This window comes from Rattus rattus, chromosome 8 (genome assembly GCF_011064425.1).
Source record: "Rattus rattus isolate New Zealand chromosome 8, Rrattus_CSIRO_v1, whole genome shotgun sequence".
Classification (NCBI taxonomy): Eukaryota; Metazoa; Chordata; class Mammalia; order Rodentia; family Muridae; genus Rattus; species Rattus rattus.
In genome coordinates this window covers 113,773,279-113,796,987 of record NC_046161.1, presented here as the reverse complement: position 1 = coordinate 113,796,987, position 23,709 = coordinate 113,773,279, and the positions used below count along the sequence as shown (strand labels likewise).

The 23,709-nt window shown below is 47.7% G+C and overlaps 1 long non-coding RNA gene across 1 annotated transcript; it reads right to left on the bottom strand.

Moving 5' to 3' along the window:
• Positions 1-1,263: 1,263 nt before the first annotated feature.
• LOC116908002 lies at positions 1,264-20,412 on the bottom strand. Its single transcript, XR_004388867.1, has 4 exons — positions 20,053-20,412; positions 8,213-8,340; positions 3,985-4,050; positions 1,264-1,464 (listed from the first exon to the last, which is right to left on the bottom strand). It is a non-coding gene; the product is annotated as an uncharacterized LOC116908002 (long non-coding RNA).
• Positions 20,413-23,709: the final 3,297 nt, after the last annotated feature.

The window sequence follows — 23,709 nt, the reverse complement described above, 5'->3', positions numbered from 1 at the left end:
TGTGAGTGTGCATGTATATATGTGTGTGTGGTCAATCTTTTTGTCATTCCTCAGGAGCCATCCACACATGACAAGGATTACTGCTAAGGACTCAAACTGTCAGACAACCCCCCCCACCAAAAAAAAAAAAAAAAAAAAGAAAAAAGAAAAGAAAAAACAAACTGAGATAGTTATCAAGTAGCCCTCAGGAAACCCAGGGATTGGGGAGATGTCTGTTGATAAAATGCTTGCTGCAGGGACCTAAATTAGATTCCTAGAACTCACATATAAGCCTCACATAGTGGTGCACGTTTGTAATTCCAGTACTGGGAGGTGGAGACAGATGGATTCCTCAGCCTAACCTACTTGGTGAGTTCCACCAACCAGAGACCCTTCCTCAAAAGCTGAGGAGGATAGTGTCCTGGGAACCAACACCCAGGGTTGACTTCTGAGCTACACACACACACACACACACACACACACACACACACACACATAGACACACAGACACACACACATTTACACATATACTCATATACTGTCACTCACATGCCCTCACACACACACACACTTACACATTCACACACTCACATATATTCATACACACACACACACACACACACACACACACACACACACACCAATGAGCCATCATAGCAACTGGTCTCTTTGTCAGCAGGTAACCTTGGAAGTTTTTCCTTTCAGTATCTGCCTGGATCTTATTACTTTTATGAGATTTCTAAGCACCAACTGACATGAGATAGCATTAGAGGTTTAATTCCCATTTCCAGATGTCAATAAATGCTTTAAATGAACAGCTCTTTGGCCCCAGTGGCTCCTGCCTGCTTTGTGGTTCTTAGTCATCCAGTAAAAAGTCACATTTCCCACTTTCTGCCATCTATCTTAGAATCAGCTTTAAGGACACAAACCTAGCAAGTTCCTAGCCCTAGCATGGAGGTTCTGCCAGCATTCCTGTCAGAGTCATGGATTCACGCGTGCGTGCACACGCATACACACACACACACACATACACACACACACACACACACACACAGATCACAGATGTGCATGTGAACATCAGAGGTCAACCTAGGATTTCCTTCCTCAGAAGCTACCTACTTTGTCTGTTTGAGACAGGGTTAATTGCTGGCCCAAGCACTGACCCATTAGGCTAGGCTGGCTGGCCAGGGAGTCCCAGGACAGTCTTGTCTCTACTTCTCAGCGCTGGGATTATGGGGCTGCACCACCACTCTCATGTTTTCATGGATGTGTAGTGAGCACTTCACTGATTGGGCCATCTCCCTAGCCCTCTGATCTTTAAAACTCTGTTCCTCTGTTGGGGCAAGCCTGATGATGTAGAACCTTAGAAATGGCGGCTGGCAGAGTGCAATCTCAGCGTTCCGGAGGCAGATGCAGAGGATCCTCAGAGCAAGTTGGCTAGCTGGACTAGTCCATTCTGGTGAGCTCCGGATTCGCTGAGAGGCCCTGTGTCAGTGAAAGAGGTAGAGATCTGTTTAGGAAGACTCCCTGTGTCCACCCTGCCTCCCTCAACCCCCTCCCCCCAAACCAGTTGGGAGGGAATATCCCTTTTGCCTACAACGAAACAGACCACAAGAGAAAAAGCCGCTTCCAAATGCAAGGGAAGGCAGGTGCTGTGTAAATGACCCATGATGCCTGGGGCCTGGGACTTTTGAATCTCAGACCTGTTCCAGCTCTGCGGCTCACTTTCTCTTCTTTTTATTTCTTATCTTTATTCTACGTTCCTGGTCCAGTTCTTTGTTGAAGTACACAAGAAGCTGGTTGTCATTCAGTGGGTGTCATTCACACCTGGACTCACACCTTTTTACGCTCCACATGGCCTAGGCATTCTTGTACGAAGGCCGTGGCTCTAGGTTTCCTGGCTTCTGTCTGGTCTGCATGGTGGGGCATTACTCTCCATGGACAGCTTACCAGCCACGCACAGTAAAGAGCCGGTGGGTAAATACCAGGCTCTTTTGCTCTTTGGTTGGAATGATCTGAGCTGTGTTTTATGGGACCCCCTCAGGGGTCCCCACCTGCCCACATTCTTCTCCTCCCCCACACTGCCCAGCATCCAGCTGTCTGTTGTAAGTGTATTGATTTCGAATGGATATAGGTTACACCGTTCCTATGGTAACCTGCAGTAGGGCAGTCTGGGGCAATGCATGGATCTCTGGGTGCTCACTCACCCTGTTCTGAGAATGAGCCGGACTGAAATGTCACATCCCGGGAGACTCGCAGGCTCACCCTAGTCCCACACAGACTTTCAAGGAATCAGAATGTACAAGTCAGGCCAACAGCCTGGGACAGGTAGGCATTTTCTTCTTAAATTATATATTTTATTTTATGTGTTTTGCATGTGTGTGTATGCATCATGTATGCACAGTGCCTGCAGATGTCTGAAGAGGGTTTCAGATTCCACCCCCCCACCCCGGAACTAGAGTTAAATGACTGTTAGCTGCCATGTGGATGCTACAAGTTGAACCCAGGTCCTCTGGAAGAGTAGCCAGAGCTCTTAATTTCTGAGCCATCCCTCCAGACCCAGGTGGATATTTTCTGAATGTGTTGAACCCGCATTTCTTCATTGCTTTTCCATAGGTAATAGAATCTTGTAAATGGGGTCTACCTGAGTCCGGAGTCAGTAAAGGGCCTGTGTGATAGCAGGCGCCAAGGGCGAGTGGTTATCTGGAGGCGGCCGGCTTGCACTCACACATCTTGGCAGATGCTGGAGATAAGATGTGCAGGAATGAAGTCCTGGTTCACAGAGGCTCCTGGGTTGTAGGGGCCGGGCGTGGAGTTTATTAGCACGGTGAATATTACATGCAAATTGATTTTTTTCACTTCGGCCACAGGGATCCATTAATTCAGGCCCTGTCTGCTGCATCTTTATCCCCAGCAGGTTAATCCTGCCAATGACTCTTTTCTGGAGTTCGTGTCACGCTGCGCTTGTGTGTTAACAAAGCAACTGTCCTGATCCCGTCACATGGGTTCCCTGGCCCTGTCTGGTCACGGCAATGGTGGAAGGAAGGACACATAAGATTTTTGTCATGATCTCTCTGCTGCCTGTCCTACCTCATCTTGTTTTTCTTTCTTTCTTTTTGAATCAATACAGTTTTCATTAAATGGACCTAAGGTCACGTGTTGGACATCTGCCAAGGCCGATTGTGTTTTTGTGGGCAGGAAAGTCAAAGCTCTTGGTGATCTCAAAAACTTTTTCCAGCAGTCCCACATGGCCATCAGTTAAACGTGCCAAGGACGGCTTAAAACGGGAAGCTGGGCTCTCTGGCTTTCGCCATCAGTAGACAGGTTAGAAGCATGCCCAGATCCCATAGCATGTGTGTTGCTAAGTCCTTGGATCTGAACCTGGGTATATCCCCAGAGAAGGGTGTGGGGATGTAGCTCAGTTGGTAGCGTGCCTTCCTAGCATTCAGGAAGCCCTGGGTTCTTTTTGCAGCACCTCATGAGTTGGGCGTGGTGGTACATGCTTATAATCCCAGTATCCAGAGGTAGAGACACTAGAGAATCAAGTTCAAGGCTAGCCTCAGCTACACAGCTGAGTCCCAGGCCAGCTCGGGCTTCATGAGACCCTGTGTTGTAGAGAAGCAAACATTAAAACAGATCCTAGGGAAGCTACCTTCTGCTCTGACTTGGAACACATGGTATCTTTTCCTGGCCTTCATGGGGGCTCATTTATAAAAGGGCCACACCACAAACCCTCTGCATATGACAGCTCGGGGATATGTTAGCCATGCAGAATACATGTTAGCCATGCAGAATACATGTTAGCCATGCAGAACAGTATTGGCATATACTCAGCAAACATTGGGAGAAGGAGAGCTCACACTTGCATGGGTCTGGAAACTGATTGAGCCTACACTGAGTAGGTGGTAAAGCGTCACACAGGCATATCTTTGAGGATCTTCGGACAGGAACTCCACTCTCCTGTCTGATCATTACAGAAACAAAGCAACGAGGAAACCTGTTTACCTCACTTCTTCCTGTGGTGTGGCCTTCTGCATCATCCTGGCAGACTTTGGTGGGCCTGAGGATGCACTGTAAGGAAAGTAAGCACAGGCCCAGTGATTCTATCCCAGCCCCTGGGTCGCTGCTGTGACTCTGGGCAAATTAGTTAACCTGAGGCAGGAGGATCTTGAGTTCCAGGTTAGGCTGGGCTACATACCAAGACCCTGTCTCAAAAACAAAACCAAACAAAAAGGCAAACAAAATAACAACAAAACACCAAACACAACAACAACAACAACAGCAAACACACCAAAGAATAAAATAAATGACCCAAAGCAATAGCCTCAACCCAAAAGGTAGAACCTGCCTGGCATACTTCTAAAAACACAGGAAATACCTCTTGTGGCTTTGTGGCTATGGAGTCCCCTGCAAGGGACCAGGGCTTTGTTTTCTGGTCCTCATCCAGCTTTGTGCTTACTAGTCCATGACTCTACCAACTGAACTACATCCCTGGGCTCCTGCCTTCTAGTCTCTCCACAGCATTCATGGAGAGACCACTACACTGGAGGAGGTGAAAACCCACTAACATAGCACTGGGCTTCTGACTCAGGCTCAGGAAGTAAAGTGGCCATACCGTTGTCTCATCATGGACGCGTTACTGAACGGCTTGTGTCTGAACAGCCTAAGCCCCACGCAGCCTGTCTGTTGACTCGAGCATATGGGATGTACTTTTAACTTGTGGCATCCATGTGTAGATTTGAAACTGCCCCAAATGAGGCACGGCTGACCACGGACCTGCTGTGAATGTTCACATGTCTTCCTGATGGCCTTGACGTAGAGCTTTAAAACTATCTGGGGTCAGATGTGTCATTTCAGGATTCTCCACCTTTGCCGTGAAGACAGACTTATTTTGGTAGAGGCAGGTACAGTACACTGCCTTCAGCAACCCAGCCACCTCCACTCCTTTCTTTTCCTCTCCCGGATCCTGATAGAGCTCCTCAGAACCCACACTATGCTCATGTCATCAGATTCTGCACCACGTTGTTACCTTTTCTTAAAAAGAACAAAACCATTTGTTTGTTTGTTTATTATGTGGGGGGTGTGCAAACCAGGGAGCTTGTACAGAGGTTAGAGGACAACGTGTGGGATTTGTTTTTTTCCCCACCCATCATATGGGTTCTGGAGAAGGTGCCTTTAACTACTCAGCTGTCAGGCCTTGCCTTGTCATTCTGAGTTTTGACCAGAAAGAGAGGCTATTGTTTTACCAGTTTCCCATCCAGGGAAACTGGGGCATAGGCATGACGATCGATCATGTTAGCTGCGGCTGTAGCTAGCAGATGCCACAGAGCCCAGGCTTGAACCCTGAGCTGCTGGCTCTCTAGGCCACTGAGCTGCGACATACAGACATACATCTTTCATGTGATATGATGGCTTCTGGGGGCATGGATGGGCTTCCCAAGTCACCAATTCCAAGTTGGAGCTATGCCTCCTGCAAAAATTTCAACCTCATGTTTGCTCTTTCTTTTTTTTTATTATGTATTTTAAAGACAGGGTGTCATACATCCCAGGCTTGTTTCCAACTTCTTATGTAGCTGAGAATGGTCTTGAACTTCTGATCCTTCGGCCTGTAACCCCTAAGTGCTGGGATTATAAGTATCCAGCACAAGGCTATGTTTATGCTGGGGACTGAACCCACAGCTTTGTGCTTACTCGGTAAGGACTCTATCAACAGAGCTACATCCTGGTCTTCTTCATTATTTTGATGAATATTGTATTTGAGGTGTTTTGGGGGGGAAGTAGGATGAGGGTACATGTAAAAATAGTCTTATGATAACCCCAGCACCTCACATACCACAATGATTAGAACATGAACGAACACACACACACACACACACACACACACACACACACACACACACCCCTACCTTAACCCAGTTTTCACTTGCCAATCTGTTGAGTAGGATCAGTCTGCGATTCCACGCTAATTAAACACGGTGGAATCAGGCTATTTGCAAAAATTAGCAGTTCTGACTGTCTGGCCTCGGTGGCCCAGGGGAGGCCCACCGAAGCCTGCCTCTGCATTGCTGAGAAAACAGTTTCTCCATCGTGGTCTGGAGCAAGTCTTGCCTACCTAGCGACTGCGAACATCTCTGAACGTTGTGCACCCGGATAAGAGACATTAGCTTCCCATTAGCAACCCTGAACATTTCCTCTGCAAAGATCAATCACGCTCCAAGCCAGACACATGGCCCTGGCTCGTAATTCATCTTGGGAGGTTGGGAGGCATAGCTTTTTCTGTGATGGGTCTAGGGGTGTGGGTGTAGCTTTCGTGGGGAGAGCAGAGGAAAATTAGGTTTGGTAGCATAACGATAAGTAGGGCTTTGGGAGGACAATGTCTGTGTCATGTGAGCAAATCGCAGTCAGCAAATTCGTTCTATACATGCTACTGGAGTTATTTCCACATCTCAAGTCCGGTGTCGCGTGTGCATGCGTGTGTGTGTGTGTGTGTGTGTGTGTGTGTATGAGTGTGTGTGTATTTGTGCGCACGTGTGCATGGGTGTGATATGTCCCTTTCTCTTTTTATCCAAATCAGTGTTGGCTATGCGCCAGGTCTCCACGTCTTTGGGATCCTAGGGCCCGAGTTGAGGGGCAGGGTCCTTAGTGGTCTCTACTCAAATAATTCAAATATGGTGATTTTAAGACATCTTGACTTCCTTTTACTTTGCTGTTGAAATTCTGCTTTTCTGAATCTGAATCTGTGTCATCCTCCCACACTTCCCCCCCCCCCTCTCCTGAGCACTGTCCTCATCTCTGTCCTGGGCTAGTTAAGGGGGTTGGATAACAACAGGAAGTGAAGAACCCTGTGGGAATCCATCAACCCTGAGGAACTGTGGGATGGGTTGTGGGTCCCTTGCCTTCCCCAATCATGTTACCTGGATGCCTCCACATACCATAGAGGTGCGTATGTGCACACACACACACACACACACACACACACACACACACACACACACACACAAAGCTACTTCCTTCAGAGCTCTAGTAAGGCTCTGCTGAAAGATACCTCCCTGCTCCCCCTGGAACTTCCTATAAGACACTCTATTTTAGGGACATGCCCCTGGGTAACAAGAGCTGCGGTCTGCACATATCTCCAGAAATCCACAACCCCTTCGCCAGCCCGGGGAGGCAAATCAACAAGGGAGGACAAACACATAGCACAAACACAGTTCAAAGCTGAGACAATTCTTCTCAATCATGCTGGCTGCAAGGTCATTACCTACAGGGCCCCGTCCCTGCCTGCTCCATCAGAACTTCCGGGGAAGCTCTAGACTTTCTGAAAGGCTCAAGGCCCAGAGCAAACGAGCTGTTGTCTCTTCCTTGGCGAGCGGGGGTTCTTGGCAATTCCATTTTCACAGCACCAAATGCTCCCTTGTCAGATAAAACACACAACTATGGAGCTGGAGGAGTAGTTTTTCTCATGGAGGAAACGAAGTTAGGGTCTGGGGACCTGGCCCAGCATATGAGGCCCTGAACTGCCTGGTTGACTGCATCTGTCCTCAGCAGACCCACTTCCTTCCCACAATCCCACTGTGAGGCCCTGCGATGCTTCTCTTGAAAGGACCCATGACTTTTGCCATGATAGGTTTGCCTTCTGTCCAGTATTTCTCCCAAGACATCCTCTTCTTAAAAGTGCAGCCATCAGTGAAGTCGTGGAGGATAATAAATCTTTAACGGAAGGAAGGAACATTCACAGATCTGCTCCAGGATAGAATAAGTTACTGAGAGGCTAACCAGTGCTCAGGGATGGCTTCTGAGAGTGAACGAGGGAGTCCCCACCTCTTGCACGTGCAGCCCTGAGCCGGGAAGACAATGGAAACACAGCCTCACACCTGCATCACGTTCAGACCTGCAGACACCCAGCACACTGCCCAGCCGCTGTGTGGCACAATGACCAGCAAATCAAAGACCAAGCCGCAAGTCCCGACTACTCCAGGCAGCTTAACGGCTACCTTGGCACAGGGACTACTGGCCTTGCAGACTGTGATTGGACTTTGTGGGGTTTACTGCAGCAGCTGGTGATGCTGCCCTGTAGCTGGCACTGAGGTCGTCTGGAGTCCTGGACTACACTTCAACAGTGTGTTTAAGGGGCTGGGAAAAACGACTCAGTCTCAGGAAAGTGGTTCATGCAAGGCTATCAGGACTTGGGTTCAAGTCCTTGAACCTCAGTTAGATCTCCAGGAGTGGCACTTACCTGTATTGAAAATGTTGAGGGGTGGAAGACGAAACGATTCCTGGGGCTTTCTCAACAGCAACTCTAGCTCAGTCAGTGAGTTCCAGGTTCAATGAAAGACCCCGTTTCAAAAACAAGATGGATGACTCCTGGAAGAATGACAGCTGATATTGATCTTTGGTCTCTAACACACACGTGCACAGATGGGCATGCACACAGGAACACACACACACATGTGTACACATGGGCATGCACACAGGAACACACACATGTGTACACATGGGTATGCACACAGGCCACACATACACACACATGGGGATGCACACAGGAACACACATACACACATGTGTACACACAGGCATGCACACAGGAACACACACATGGGCATGCACACAGGAACACACACACACACACACACACACACACACACATGCTGTGGAATTCTAGGAACAGGAGGCAGCTTACTGCACATGGAGGCGCTCCATACATGAGTACTCATGGGAGAAACGGGAAGGTGAGAAACACAAGGTAAGATACCAGAGTGAAGGGAGCGACATGGCTTCCCTGATAACTCTCTGCACAATTAAGTATTGACATCATTAAATAAGGAATACTTAAACAAAAATTCTTTAGGCTTTGCTCAAGGTAAAGTCTTTTTGCCACAGAGGGCGGAGGACATCAGGATACATCTCTATAATCCAGAGGTGATGTCTTACCTGGAAATGCTATATCCTGTGCTGGCCTGTGCCTCAGTTTCTCCATTGCTAAAACAGGATTAGCAACACCTCTGAGTCTCAAAACCAAACCACACGTGCTTGGTCTGAGGCTGTAGCTCTCACCAATTCAGACCTCACCAGCTGGCCCAGAACAAACCCACTGCCCTGTTGTCGCCCTGAGACGGCCTCAGTCTTCATTCTCTGAGGACGTCCACACTTCATCCTTGGCCAAAGCAGCTTTGGAACTCAGGTGAGCTTCATGGCCAATGGAGGGTTTCTGATCCTGCTGGCCTGACTAGAAGCCAGGTTATAAAACTGAGGGTCGGAGTGGGGGGAGGTGAGGGGGCTCTGTCAGCCAGGGCTTCCATGCAGGGCTTTCTCCTGTGTGAACAAGTTCCTTGACAAAGAGCTAGGGCACAGCTATCACAGTCCCCTGGAGGCACCGCTCAGTTCCTGTTTGATTTAGTGCTTTCATAGGCCTTTCAAATACAGGCAGAGAGCATTGGAGTCCCTGTTGCAGGGCTGGCGCGGTCTCTGATTGTGCATCTCTGACACTGACCTTCCCAGACCTCCCACCCCCCGCCCCAAGTCTCGTCACACATTGCTAGAAAGAGAAGAGAGATGGTGTGTAATGCAGCAAATACACAACCTAGGCAATGCCACTCCTCGTCCCCCTCCCGGCTTGAGGTTCCACACACAGTTCCAGAGCTTCTAAGAAAAGCTAGGGAGAAAGGAAAAATAAAACCCTTACAACCGTGTCTTCTCAGCTGAAGAGACCTCAGACCTAGTGACACCAGGTGTCGGTTTTGTCTCCGTTTTGTAAACAGAGAGACTGAGAAAGAAGAGCTTGAAGCAAGCTTTCCTGGAGGGAGCTTAGCAGTTTTTATGGAAAAAAAAAAATCACAGGTTGTAAGGGCTTGTCCCAGTATTGCAAATGTCTTCAGCGCTTCCTCAAAGCACCCTCCGGTTCATGGCTGCCACTAATTCTTTACTGCTACAGTGGGCTCCCAACAGCAAAGGAAAGCAAAGTAGCTCCTTCCCGGAGTTAACTGACTAGGTTGGCAGGGGCTTTGGGCGGACAGGCTGTACTCTCGAGGTTCTCATGGGGCACCCACAGAGACCTGAGTTCCTGAGGTGGTGGTCATCAAGACAGACTTTGTAATTAGCTGAGTCTCCCGCCTTTACTGCAGGAGAAATGGGGTGAATAAAGATTTATAGTCACTTTCATTTACCACAGTCACCATGGCTGAGAACTCACACAGGCTTCCTTGTCTCCACAGAGATGAGCCCCAACAACACAGTGAGGGGTTCCCAAGACAACTCCGGCAGGCAAGCCCCGAGGGGCGGTGTACACTAACAGCCAGTCTTAAGAATGCCTTTGGGAATGGGGCCCGTTATTTCCCAGGGTCCACCACATTCTTGGAAATGTTTTCTCCCCGATATCAAAGCTGGGTGTGGTGGTGGATACCCGTAAATCTCAGGGTTCAGAAAGCAGCATCGGGAAGATGGCCTCAAGTTCGGGGATGCATAGATGAAGGCTCTCAGAGTAAAAGCAATGGGCAGTGTTATATAACCAAGGCTGCCAACATTAAGCACACGTTTTGGAGCCCATTAGTCATCACGACTACCTTATACCCAGAGCTTGCTCACTGTGACCTTCTGAAACCAGAGAACCCAGCACCCAGCCCCCACACGCTGTTCTTCCGGTTTCTTGCTCTTCTAAGGCACACATTACCTGGGACCTCGGTAAGAGATCATCTTCCAGGTCTGCTGTAGAGATGGGCTTAAGGAAGTGGACATATGGAATATTTATGGTACATACACTATACCATATGTAACTCTAGAATATTCCATACACCTTATGCCAAGAACTTTTGGAAGTAGAGCCTGAAGTCCTACTTCAGCCACCTAACCACTCCTGTGCCCTGTGGGGCAGACACCCTCTCTCTTCAGGGCTAAGGTCTGGGCTCTCAGACCCAAATCCTCCCGCCTTTCCAGGGACCTCTGACATTTCTGCCAGTGGTAACTGGCTCGGGAACTGAAATTCTCTGACAGAGATAATCGCTTCCATTTTAGTGTTTTGCCAGAGTGTAATCTTGAAACCGAAGGAGGGGTTGGGGAGGAAGGAGCCTGAAGCAGGCCCAGGAGTCTGAGGTAGCTCGCCAGTTCTGACTAGGGCTAGGAGTTTGAGGCTGTTCCCTGGTACTCTCTGGCCCAATGCGGTTGCTTTTCTGAATTAGTCTCCATGGGCTGGGGCCTGAGAAAAATGTTCACCTTCAGAGCACCTTGCTGTTCCAGACACCAGAGACTCAGCCTAAAAACTAAAAGTCAGCAGTAGCCTAGTTTAAGGCTGCTGAGGAGGGACAAGAGACACTTGGCAGGACTTGAAAGTTCCGGAAAACACCGAGCCCTACTGCCTCATTCCACGTACCTCAGCTCACACCTGGTAGTCATCTTGTGTGCTGGCTAGTCCTAAGTCGACTTGACACAGCTAGAGATATCTGAAAGGAGGGAAACTAAACTGAGAAAATACCTCTGTAAGATCCAACTGTGAGGCATTTTCTTAATAGTGATTGATGGGCGAGGGCCCAGCCCATTACGGGTGGTGCCATCCCTGGGCTGGTGCTCCTGGGTTCTCTTAGAAAGCAGGCTGAGCAAGCCATGGAGAGCAAGTCAGTAAGCTGCACCCCTCTATGTCCTCTGTATCAGCTCCTGCCTCCAGGTTCCTGCCCTGTTTGAGTTCCTGTCCTAATTTTCTGTATGATGAACAGTGTATCAAAATGTAAGCCCAATAAATGCTTTCCTTCCCAACTTGCTTTTTGGCTATGATTTTTCATTGTAGCAATAGAAACCATAATGAGGTCATCTACTGAGAGGGTATCGTTAACCCTGGTTTGGGAGTGAGAAAATGGATACATCCCTACCAGTTGCAAGTGCTTCCAGTGAAAGGAGGGCCAGACAGGATAAGCACCTTTGTAATCTCCAGATGATGAACCAGCAGCAGTGCAGGGTACCCCTAATCATGGAAGGGGGAGGGTGGGCAGGTTTCTGGATGGGCAGGCTGCTGCAGAAGGTGGTGGACATATTCTCCATTTTCCTGTCTAAAAGCCCCTCCCTTCCGTAACGCTAGTTCTAAATGTACAAGGCATCCCTCTGCTGTGAACTCAGCTCTTGGAAATCATCTTAGGGTTTGAGAATAATTATTGCCCAGAGTGTGCAAGACTAAAAGCTTTAAAAGCTCAGCACTGGTGTGCAAGTACAAGAGGTACTCTTCCCAGTTGGTAGTTAACTTATTTTTATTTTCATTTCTTTGGCAATGAGGATAAATAAGTTTCTAAGTCATAAAGGAATTCTCACAGGAAATCATGGGCCAGGTAGAAAATTTTCTTTTTGTGACCAGAACAGAGGTCTCAAAGGTAGGACTAAAACCGAAACACTCTGGGCTCCCTTGTTCTCTGCTGTGTCTTGTGATGGTACCTCCCCCATATCATCTGGAGTGATCCGCCTCCCCCTAAGGCACACTGTCCCCATTCTGCACCTGTGGAGGTGAGAGGACACCTTTGGGTGCCATTCCTCAGGAACTATCCTTGTTTATTGAGACAGAGTTTCATTAGGATCTAGGGCTTGCTCATTAAGTTAGCTTGGCTTGTCTGCCAGCCTCGGGGCTCTCCTGTCTTTTCCTCCCCAGAATTGGACTTGCAAGCAAGTGCCACCACACACAGCTTTTTCCTGTGTCTTCTGGGAACTGATTTTAAGTCTTTAGGCTGAAGGAGAAACATTTTACCAGCTGAGCTATGTATCTTGCTACCACACCCAACCTCCCACTTTTTTTTGACTAAGTGTCTTGCTATATAGTCTCGGCTGGTCTCAAACTCATGGCCCTCCTGCCCTTGCTACCACTGCTGCCTCTGTGTCCCACGTGCTGGGATTACAGGTATGTGCCATGGGTGTCTGTCTGATAGTTAAAATCCTTCTGAAAAATAAGCTTTTCAGAGAGCATTGTGACTTTGCTTAAGACTGATGCTCTGTAGTTCCCCTGACGCATGTATCTTAGTCTCCTCTTGGGTAGAATGGGGACAGTGTGGGCTGCTGGGCAGATCACTCCTGGTGATGTGGAGGAGGAGGGAGAGGAAGAAGAGGGGAGGGGAGGAGGGGGGAGGAGGAGGAGGAGTAGGAATAGGAGAAGTCATCTCACAGGGCACAAATGAGAACAGGGGAGCCCAGAGTGTTTTAGTTTTATTCTTGCCTTTGGGACCCCTGTTCTGCTCACAAGAAGAGAATTTTCCACCTGGATCTTGATTTCCTTTATGATTTAATGTCTAAGAAGCTGGGCACGGTGCTGCAGACTTTGGCGAGCAGCTATTCAAAACACAAACCATTCAAAAGCATGTAAGCACCGAAGGTAAGCCAGGGAGATGGCTACCGCCACTGTGTGCAGGACACCGAGGTAGCCTGTCAGCCTTTGTTCGTGAGGATTAACGGACCTAGGCATTAACTGTCAGCTACACAACCAGAAAATTAGTCAGCAATTTCCACTGACAGCTTTTCTTCCCAACAGTAAGAGAATAATCCAACGCTAAGTCCTCCCAGTCAAGCTCAAGAGTAAGGCCTGAGGAATGAGAGCATCCCACCTGCCAGTCACTGGAGAGGAGGGCTTTAAATCTGCGAGTGACAGAGAGCTGTTGCAGCCTCAGCCTTTATTGAATTCCTCAGGCTTATCAGGGTCTGGAAAGTCTGAATGCTACAATCACAAAGGGCTGGGCAGGCCAAGTCTTCCAGGTCTGGTTTGTGTCTGGATGGAGTAGGGAGGGGACAGAGTCAGAAGTGTTAACTACTGAGGAATAGCCTTAAGGTCCCAGGGCATCAGTGGCTGCTCTTCCGCCTCCACTGAGATCAGCCCTGCCTTGTGCTCTTCAAGCACAAATACCTCCTGCCGGGGGGACTTTTGGAAATTGTGCTCCGAGCTTTGGGCCTGATAACCGGGGCAGGCTCACAGGTCTTGACATCCTGATTTTGTTTCTGGTCCACCTTCGAGGTGGGTTATTAGGAATCCAGGAACAACCTGCCTCCTCTCTGTACGGGCACTCCCCTCCCCCAGCCCCCAGCCCTGGCTGCCAGGGCTGATTTCAAGAGCGTGAGTGTCATTAACTGACATTCATCAAAACACTCCTCGGTGTTCCCAGACACGAGGGCCGAGAGGTGGACCTCGGTGGGCATTTCATGTTAATCTGTATGGAGGACCTGCCTGACAAAACACATTACTGTAAGAACTGCCGGCCTGAAAACGAAGCTATGTTTATGACTCACCCTGTTTTTCTTCCCTGAAGGAAATGACGGCTTCCCCTCTCTATCCTTCTGAGCCTTCCATGGCTCCCCCTCCCCTATCATCCACACAACCTTAACATTTAATTTTTCCTCCATGAGTAAAGCTTTTGTTGGCGGTGTCTGCAAAATTATAATAAACATCTTGGGCTTCTGCACTGGTGTCTGAGATTAAAAACTCGAAACAATGAACCTCGACATGCTGCCTTTAACGTGTGTGATGAGTGGCATTCCCCAGGGGACCATGTTGCGGGCATAACTGCAGCTACGTGGGCTGTGGGCTGGGGAGGGGAGTGCTGGATGCATCCCATAGAGGATCTAAGCCATGCTGAATGATTGTCACGGCAGAGGGCTCTGAGGCTCCTGTGCCTGTGTGCCCATGGCACAGGCTCACTGACATGGAGGACTGCTGGGACTCCTGTGTCTGTGTGTCAGGACTCCCGTGTCTGTATGTCCATAGCGTGGACTCCTCTTTGGAGCCTGAGACTTTCAGTTCTGCATTCCAGGTTACTTTTGCCTGTAAATACTAAAGGTGCTCCTCTCCTCCACGGAAGATCTTTTATTTACTTTATTGTGTTTTAGCACCCCCACCCTTGGGTTCTCACCCTGGATGAGAACACTCCCTTTAGGGGGTAGGCACTCTGTAAAGGGGCCTTATTTTCTGGCCCAGTTTAGAACACAGATTGAGACGTGGTGGCAGAAGAGGCTATGAAAGTCACAGGAAACAGGGACACCCAGGCTTTACCGGTTGGTTTCTTCCCTCTCCTCCCCCTTCCCTTCCTGTGGCTTAGGAAGTTTATGAGGTCACAAACTAACATGGCGCACATGTCCTCTGAGGAATTCCTGGCCCTGCCTTGTGTTTTCACTGCCGTAGAATCCATTTGCCATTCAGGGGTCAGACTCCTTGAGCTTTCCCCAAGACCATGAAGGCAGGAAGGCATGACCGGCTGGCCTTGCTCTGTTGACCTTAGTGAAGTTCTGCTGGCAGGAGTCTCTCCAGGAAGTCTACCTTAGTGAGAGCAGGAATTGTTCAGTTACGGTTCTGACAGGCAGCCTTGCCAGTTCCCCAGGATTTTGCCTTGAGAGACGAGTGCAGAGGAACAGACAGGCAGAAGGGCATCCTGGGAGGAGTGAGCCTCTAGGCCCTTCAGCTAGTGCTCTCTGGGAGTGGGTGGGCCAACCATATGTCATGGGAGCTTGTTCTTAGGACATGGAACGTGGAACAGGGGATCCAGAGCTTTGTGTGGGGAGCGGCCTGGTGGGGTTACTTTAGACTATGGAGAAGGCCAGCCCTGGGGCAGTCAGGGAACCAGGATGAATACAGTGGTTCTGTCCAGGGCCACGGGGCCTGTGTGGCTCTCCGACTGCCAGGTGACTGCCACAGATCAAGTTGTGGTAAAAGCATATCTTCTTTGGAGATAACCGGTTTTAAAACGGCTCACAGCTAAATTCATAATTCAAGTGTCCCAGGTAGATTCTAAAAGAATCCGTTTCAATGACATAGAAGATTATTTCTAATTAAACCCTGATGCATACAGTGTTCCCCTCTTCTGTACCCAAATCCATGCTATACAGGTGACTTTAAAAGATGTAATTGTTTTTTTTCCCCATTGTTAATGCTCCACAAAACCAATTTCAGGAAGGAAGGATTTATTTCGGCTAGTGGTTTGATGGTTCATTCAGTCCGTCATGCTGGGGAAGGCATGGCGGCAGGGGCCTACGTGTCCGGTCACAGCTCAGTGACTTTCTCTTCTTTCCCTTTTTATTCAGCCTGGTACCCCAGACTGTGGGAGAGTACTATTCACCTTTAGGGTGGGTCTTCCCTCCTCAGTTAAATGTCTCTAGAAACCTTCCAATAGATAGACACACCGGGAAGTGTATGTCCCAGGTGATTCTAAATCCAGTCCAATTGACAGTGAAGACGAGCTGCCGAGATGTGAGAAAATATTAGCTGAAGCAATAACTTAGTTCTTTACCTTCTGAATTTGAAAGGTAAATAACAGAAGAGAGCCTTACATGGCTTGGATTTTGGACGGATGAGATCAGAGTGATAAAAACTAATATTGACCAGCCACACAGTGTCTAGGAAGCAGGAACAAGGTGACATCTATTCTAAATCTCTCGCACCATTGTCTCAGTGAGGGTTTCTATTGCTGTGACAAAATGCCATGACCAAAAATAACTTGGGGAGGAAAAACAAATTATCTAAGGTCTCATTTTGTCACCAAGGGAAGTCAGGGCATGAACTCAAGAGGAACTGAAGCAGAAGCCACATAGAAACTCTGCTTATTGACTTGCTGCCCAGTGTCTGTTCAGTCTGCTTTATTATATACCCAAGGACCACCCACCTATGACCGGCACTGCCCCCAGAGAGCTGGACCCTTCCACTTCAGTCAACAGTCAGGACACTACCCAATACACTTACCTACCGGCCAGTCTTACAGAGGGGAAGTGTTTTCCCAGTTATGATTCCCTCTTCCCAGATACGTCTAGGTTTGCATCGAGCTGACCGTAGTTCTAATGTGAGAATTAGGTTAAGTAAACACACTCTATTAACTTCTTGAACAGATTATTTAGATGGTTACCTTCAGATCCCTGACCCAGATTCAATCCAAAATGGCCACCTTGCCTTGCCTCTGAGAGCTAGCTATCACAGAGCTTGACACCTCCTTCCACAAACTGACTGCAAAGAGCTCCTAGACCGAGTCGGCTGCTCTCTGCAACCTCTCCTCATCCACCCCAGTGGAAAAGAGGGAGCAGACAGGAGGCCTGAACAGAGATATTCCAGCTCAAATCCCACAGGTAGGTTATTCAGCAGGGACCAGAGCCCAGGGCTTGCAGGATGTCTTGGTGCTGCTCCTGGGTTTCATGCTAACCCAGCTGATTCCGATCGTAGCGTTTATTCCCACCTCTTGTATTTTTCCCCACTAGGTACATCAAATACCTTTCCGTGGAAACAGAAAATCCTTAAGGATGGGAAATCCTATGATCTGTTCAGCAGCGAATGCTGAGTACAGCGTCTACCTTGTGCATCCACAGCATGCATTAAACCCTTCCCTAACGGAACCTAGTGCTGAAAGGCCAGGTGTATGGCAGGGCCTCAGTTCAAGACTGGCAATTATATCTTTATTTTGCTGGCTTGGATGTAAACCTCCATCCTGTCCAACCAGTGCTTCACCCACGTTAGCTTTCCACCACTGCGCTGGACCCCAGCCTGCCGGAACTTAACGTTGAACTGTTATTTACTAATCTTCTGGCCTCGCCAGTGACCTTCACCCCTCATTCTTAGCCCGTCAACGTATCGGCCAACCTTTCTGTAAACGGTTAAGATTCTTGTAAAAACTAAACTTACGGACAGAAGAACATTTAAATGGTTGGGTTCACTGCAAACGGAAGTGCATCTTCCCTGAGCTCTATAGCTCCACACATGAGTGGAGAGAAACAGGCTTCATGTTCAGCCAACTGACTGCTTTTCTATGTTGGAGCAAGTCCCTGCTTGTTAGGGAGTGTCTACCGCAGGCTGAGTGTTAGCAAACGGGAGAGCTGAGACAGGAGGATGAGCACAGGGTACTAGGCTCGCAGGGTGGCTGGGCACTCAAAGCCAAGAGCCATGCCTAGGCTGGCCACACTCTGGAGTGACAGGAGTCATCTTTGCTAGCCATTTCGATAACCCACCCAAAGGGCTTAGACTGCACCGAGGAACACTGTAAAACATGGTTTAAAATGTGCCTTCTGGGGCAGTAGAGATGGTGATAAAACAGCCCGCCTCCACCTCATAGTAAAAACAAACAGGGTTCATTCCTATTTATGATTAAATCTGTTTCTCGAGGACTGGGCTATGCCCCACCTGTAACCTTAACTACAAACGGCTCTGCACCGCCCGTTCCAGGAAACGGCAGACACACCATTGCTTCTAAATGGTGTTATGATCACCTCGTTATGCCCACCTTACAGCCACGTCTTTGTCTCAGGAGCTATGACTGGCTCATTAAGCTCATGTTCTGCTTCTGTGACTCCGCCCATTTTCCTGCCAAATCCTGTTAGGAAACTCCCTACTCCTGAGCGACAAAACCCCCTACCTTCCCCATGTCTGGTGCTGATCTCTTGAACCCCACCTTTAGAGAGAGGCAGCCTGTGCACACAAATGAAAGCACTCACTTTAATTAATCTGACCATGACGATTAGGGTTGGTGATCTTTCTCCTCACACCCATGGGATTAACAATGGCGCAGAGGTTAAGAGAAACTCTACTCTTCCAGAGGGTGCAGGGCCCAGCTCCAGGCACCACATGGGGCTCACAACCACAAGTTCCTCCAGTTCCAGGGACTCTAAAGCTCTCTTCTGGCATCCTTGGGCACTCAGCACACAAATGGTGCACATACGTACACGCAGGTACTCACACACACAAAAATATTAAAATAAATAAATCTCTTAAAAATATTTTCAAAAGAAAAAAAAAAGGGGGGCCTTCCATTTAACCATGAGGTAAGGGCAGAAGAATCCGAATGGAGGCACATTCTCAGTTCTCACATAAAAAACGTCAGTGTAGGATCGGGGCTTGGTACTCAGCAGCAGAGACCTCCTGAGCAAATGCAGCCTGTGCTACTTACTGCCTGGGCTGAGAGAAAAAGGAGATTTCTGTGAAGGACATCCCTGGGGAAAGGAGGAGAGTCAGAAGGCAGAGTCTGACACTTTACCACCTCAGCCAACTCAATACAAGAAGCAGCTGAGCCAAGACACCGCCGCATTGTCACACTTTCCCAACTGTACAGTTTGCTGTGTTCTCAGGGAATAGATGCTGAAACCCTAAAAGACATATATGAACTCCCGAAGGGCTTAAGCTCTTTCTCGTGAGATGTATTTACTTCTATTTTATGTATCTTGCTATTTTGCTGGCATGTATTGTAAGGCACTGGATTCCCTGGAACTGGAGTTACAGACGGCTGTGAAGGCACCAAGGGGGTGCCCTGGAAGAGCCACTGTGCTCCTGACCACTCAGACCTCGCCCCAATACCCTTGTTTTCCTTTCTGTTCTGAAACATGGCAGCCACAATCACACAGACTGCTCTCCAGGGAGGCCAAAGTCACACGGTAAGCAACCGGCATTACTATAATTTCTATTCATCGTGGTATTTCTGCAAACGCCAGCATCATGTGACCCGTGATTTCTTTTTGTGTCACGTAAAAACTTAAACAAAGACGTTGTGGTGTCTTGGTTGGAAAACCTCTTGGGAAAGGAAATGCTGCTTTTATTTTATACAAAATTATGTAAGACAGATTTTTGCTTTTCCTTTCGTAGGGCTGGAATCACCGAATGCCTTTTGGTTTTCTGATTATGACAGAAAAATAAATTCCAGAGTCACCAGTATCTTCTACTTGGGCTTCTGAGGGCCAGTGTGGCATCGACCTGGAAGCCAGACCATGTCTCACGAGTGCTCAACCAATGAGAAGAATTCACTTTTAGCAAGGAATATCAACACATACTCTTAGACGCTGAAATATATTTTCTTCCATTCAAATTGCAGATAATCAGAAGGATGTAAAAGCAAGAATATTTTGCTTGGCACGTGGCCTAAAAGTTCTAAATTTATGTATTCTATTTTTTGCTTCTTTCTTAGACTGGATTAGTTACTAAGCAACTGAAGTATTTAATTTCATTTGCTAATAGTTCCATGGGCACAGTGGCAGCTAAGCATGTGGGACTGTGGACGCCAGCACAAACACAGTCCCTCACGCAGCCTCTGCTCAGTCCTCAATGAGCCCCAACACAACCATTCCTTCCGGCCTGTGAATCTGACTCGTTGCGCTTACGGAGAAACTCACGTTTCTGGTGGAGATGTCTGTGGTAGTGCGGCTCTGGTGTGTTATCCTCAATCTAAGAGATCCTTGCCTGCAGCCTTCAGACCCATCTTTCAGACTCCTGGTTTAAGGCGGCAGACCAAGCACATATGTTTTCTTCCTTCCCTGAAGAAAGGAAATAAAATCCTTAGTAATATACTATGTTGGAAAAACAAACAGGTCACTGTGAAAAGAGCAAAAGAGTCCTTGGAAATTAAAAACACATAAAAATGTGTTCAGGGTTTTGTCCTAAGGGGAGAGCAAATTGGGAATTTTGAATAAAACCGTGTCTTCCTATTAGTGGCAAAGATTAGACGCTCTGCTTTAAGTAAGAAAGGTAGAGCAGTAGGACGTAAAAATTCTAAATCACCTCCTCCCACCAAACACACACACACACACATACTGAGATGCTCACACACACACACACTCACACAGATACTGCACGCACTCATGTACTCACACGCATACACATATGCTCACATACTCACACATACACATGCTCACACACATGCATATACTCACATACACTCACATACACATACACACACACTGACATGCTCACACATACACTTACACACACACACACACACACACACACACACGCACACAGACAATCATTCAAACCCCATCGAATGCAGTGAGACAGAAGAGATCGGCGAGGAGATGATCACTGAGAATCATGTTAAGTAGGAAATGAAAATAAAGTAATGAAGGAACACAAGTATGCCAACGGGTATAATGTGAAGGGCTTAAAGTTCTATTTATAGTCAGACTTTTAGATGGGGAATGCATATAACCACCTATGTGGTACCTTGAAAAGGACTTTAATTGGAATAATTGGAAATAAACAGTGTTATCAGAAAGGAAGGAAAGAAGGAAGGAAGGAAGGAAGGAAGGAAGGACAGGAGGAAGGAAGGAAAGAAGGAACAAAGGAACAAAGACCAAGTGAGCATTGGTATATTTAGACCAAACAGAATCCAAGGACAAAAAATAAATGTTGTTATTGTGGGTTGAAAGAACCACACTGTGTGGGTTGGGTTAAAAACACGATGGGGCACCTGGGAAACCCAGGATTAGAGTTTGGGAACGTCCAGGCTTCTCTCTCAGAAACGGATTAACCAAGCACAGGAAAGGAGAGACGGTCTGAGCACACAGGCACAGAACTGGATGTTTCTCACATCTAAGCTCGGTGCTGAAACCGCACAAAACGTTGGTGGTTAAATTTCTACAGGACACTTCAAACATCTCACTGGTATTAGGCCACAAGTTTTATCCCAATAAAACTTACTTGAAAAGAGAAACCTTCCGGGCCTCCTGAAGTTCTGACTCAAGAATAATTTATGAAGAAAATAAAAGGTGACCTTAGAGACAGTGCTGGGAAGAGTGGCAAGGGAGGCTCCACTCAAAGTCTGCAGGGGGCATCAAAGAGACTCCAACTTTAAACACAAGCAGAGAAGACCGGAAGCCACTGTTGTCTCAAGAAGAAGAATTAAAAGCTGAAGTGATTCAATGAAGGAAAAGATGATGAAGGGGAACAAGTTGGTTCGATTGTTAGACCCTAAAGATGTCACAATAATAAAAAGGAACTCCAAAGCAAAGCAATTCCCCCGCCCCCTCAAAAAAAAAAAAAAAAAAAAGACCAGAAAATAAAACCTTAAAAAGTTTGAACAATGCAGAATCAAGAATGAGCAGAGTGTAAGAGGCGTGGATTTGATTTCAAAATAACAACACGCACGTATGTGCGAGTGCTAATGCGTCTGAAAGGGTAAACGAGAAAGTGGAAGCAACATTACGTGAACATGTAAGTCACTAAAACTTCCTAGCCAAGGGACCTAGGAAGCAAGGTGCAGGCAGAAGTCCCATGTGCAGACGGTTCTAGGACTTAGCACTTTCCTTTGACAATCTCTAAAGCACACATTCGCCTCTGTGCTGCTGGCCTGAAGAGGCATGAGGTTCCGGAAAGCTTTTCTGTCAGCTGCACAGAGCTCACAAAACATGTATTCCCCAAGTGTCTAGCAAACAGCAAAGCACAGACCACATGACAACTCAAAACACCTACCATAGCCAAGCGGGGCATTAGTAGGAAGAAAAAATGCTATTAATTCTACAGAGCGCTGTAGAAGAAAGACGGGCCCGTCTGAAAGCAGTCAGCCGTTTGGCAACAGCAAGGGACACAAGCAGTACAGTTTTCTCAACCCAAATTAAGACTGTCTTACTGGAGTAACACAGTCAAACCTAGGAGTAAGAGGGCCGTCAGCACTGGAGACCCTTCAGCTCAGCAACAGAGCAAAATTACCCAGTCACCTTGACTCAGTGAAGACTTCAGATTACAGGGCATATCCATTCCAAAAGGCAGAGGCAAAACAACCTGCTAGGTCCTGAGACGTGAGAGGCAGGAGACAAACATGTGCTCATCCCCTGGGCCCCTGCCACACCTGGTCCTGGCCAGAGAAGGAACCGTGGCATAATTATTAGACAGGAAGAGGAAACAGCTGTATGCAAAGTCATCGTGTGTCATTTAAGTATGAGGGCATGCTGGGAAAGACCTCATGAGGCCAATTCATATATGAACATTGTAGAGAGTGTGTGAACAAAGGAAGGCGGACGTGACATCACAAGGTGGTATGATGTCATGGGAAGGACAAATGCCCGTATTCACACACAGTGTGAAGAGTGGCTAGGCAGTGTGGGAGGATACCTTTTTAAACTAATGTGACTTGCTGGAGACTGTCAGGTAAACTTGCTCAAACCTCCAGCAGCCACCCCATGCTGCCAGTGGGATCTTCTTAACTGAAAGAAGATTGCCTCTTGCACACAACCATGCCTGAGTGTCCCAAAACATGGCAAACACTTAAAACAAGATTTATTTATTTTATGTATATGAGTACACTGTCGCTCTCCAGACACACCGGAAGAGGGCATCGGACCCCATTACAGATGGATGTGATCCATCACATAGTTATTGAGAAGTGAACTCAGGATCTCTGGACGACCAAGTGCTCTTAACCTCTGAGCCATCTCTCTAACCCGGCAAACACATTCTTAAAGCCATCGTGAATGACAGTCTGGTTTTGGCCAGTCAGTTGTTTTCTGTGGGCCAGGATGGAAATTCCTTTTTTTGCTCCCGGGAGAGCAACTATTATATTATTAATTTCCTTCTTAACCTCTGTGCTCCGGATAGATCGTCTCTCACGTGCACATCATAGGGCAGCCTGTGCCCTTCCCTGTGCAAAGTAGATAAGACAGCAAAGACTCCATAGAGGACATTTTAAGCTTATATTAGAGCATAACTCATGGTGTCTTCTGGGAACCTTTACCCACAAACCCTTTGGAAGCCTGTAATAACCCCGGGAGGCGGAGTGGTCTGAAGACTTGGATTACTTGGATTACTGAACCTAACATTTCTTAGTCAGTGGGTGACTCAGAAACCAAACGAGGCTCTCTTGCTTCTTATTCTCAGAGGCGTAGTGGGGAGCTAAACACCTCTTCTGTTACTGTCTACAAGACAGGAGTGCCTGCTGGCAGCCACAGCTGTCCTGCTCTTTGCTCTCGGGCACACTGGCTTCCACCTTACACCTGTTCTGCTCAAACATAAACAAGTTTAAAAATTGGTATATATATATTTTAAGGATCCACTATAAT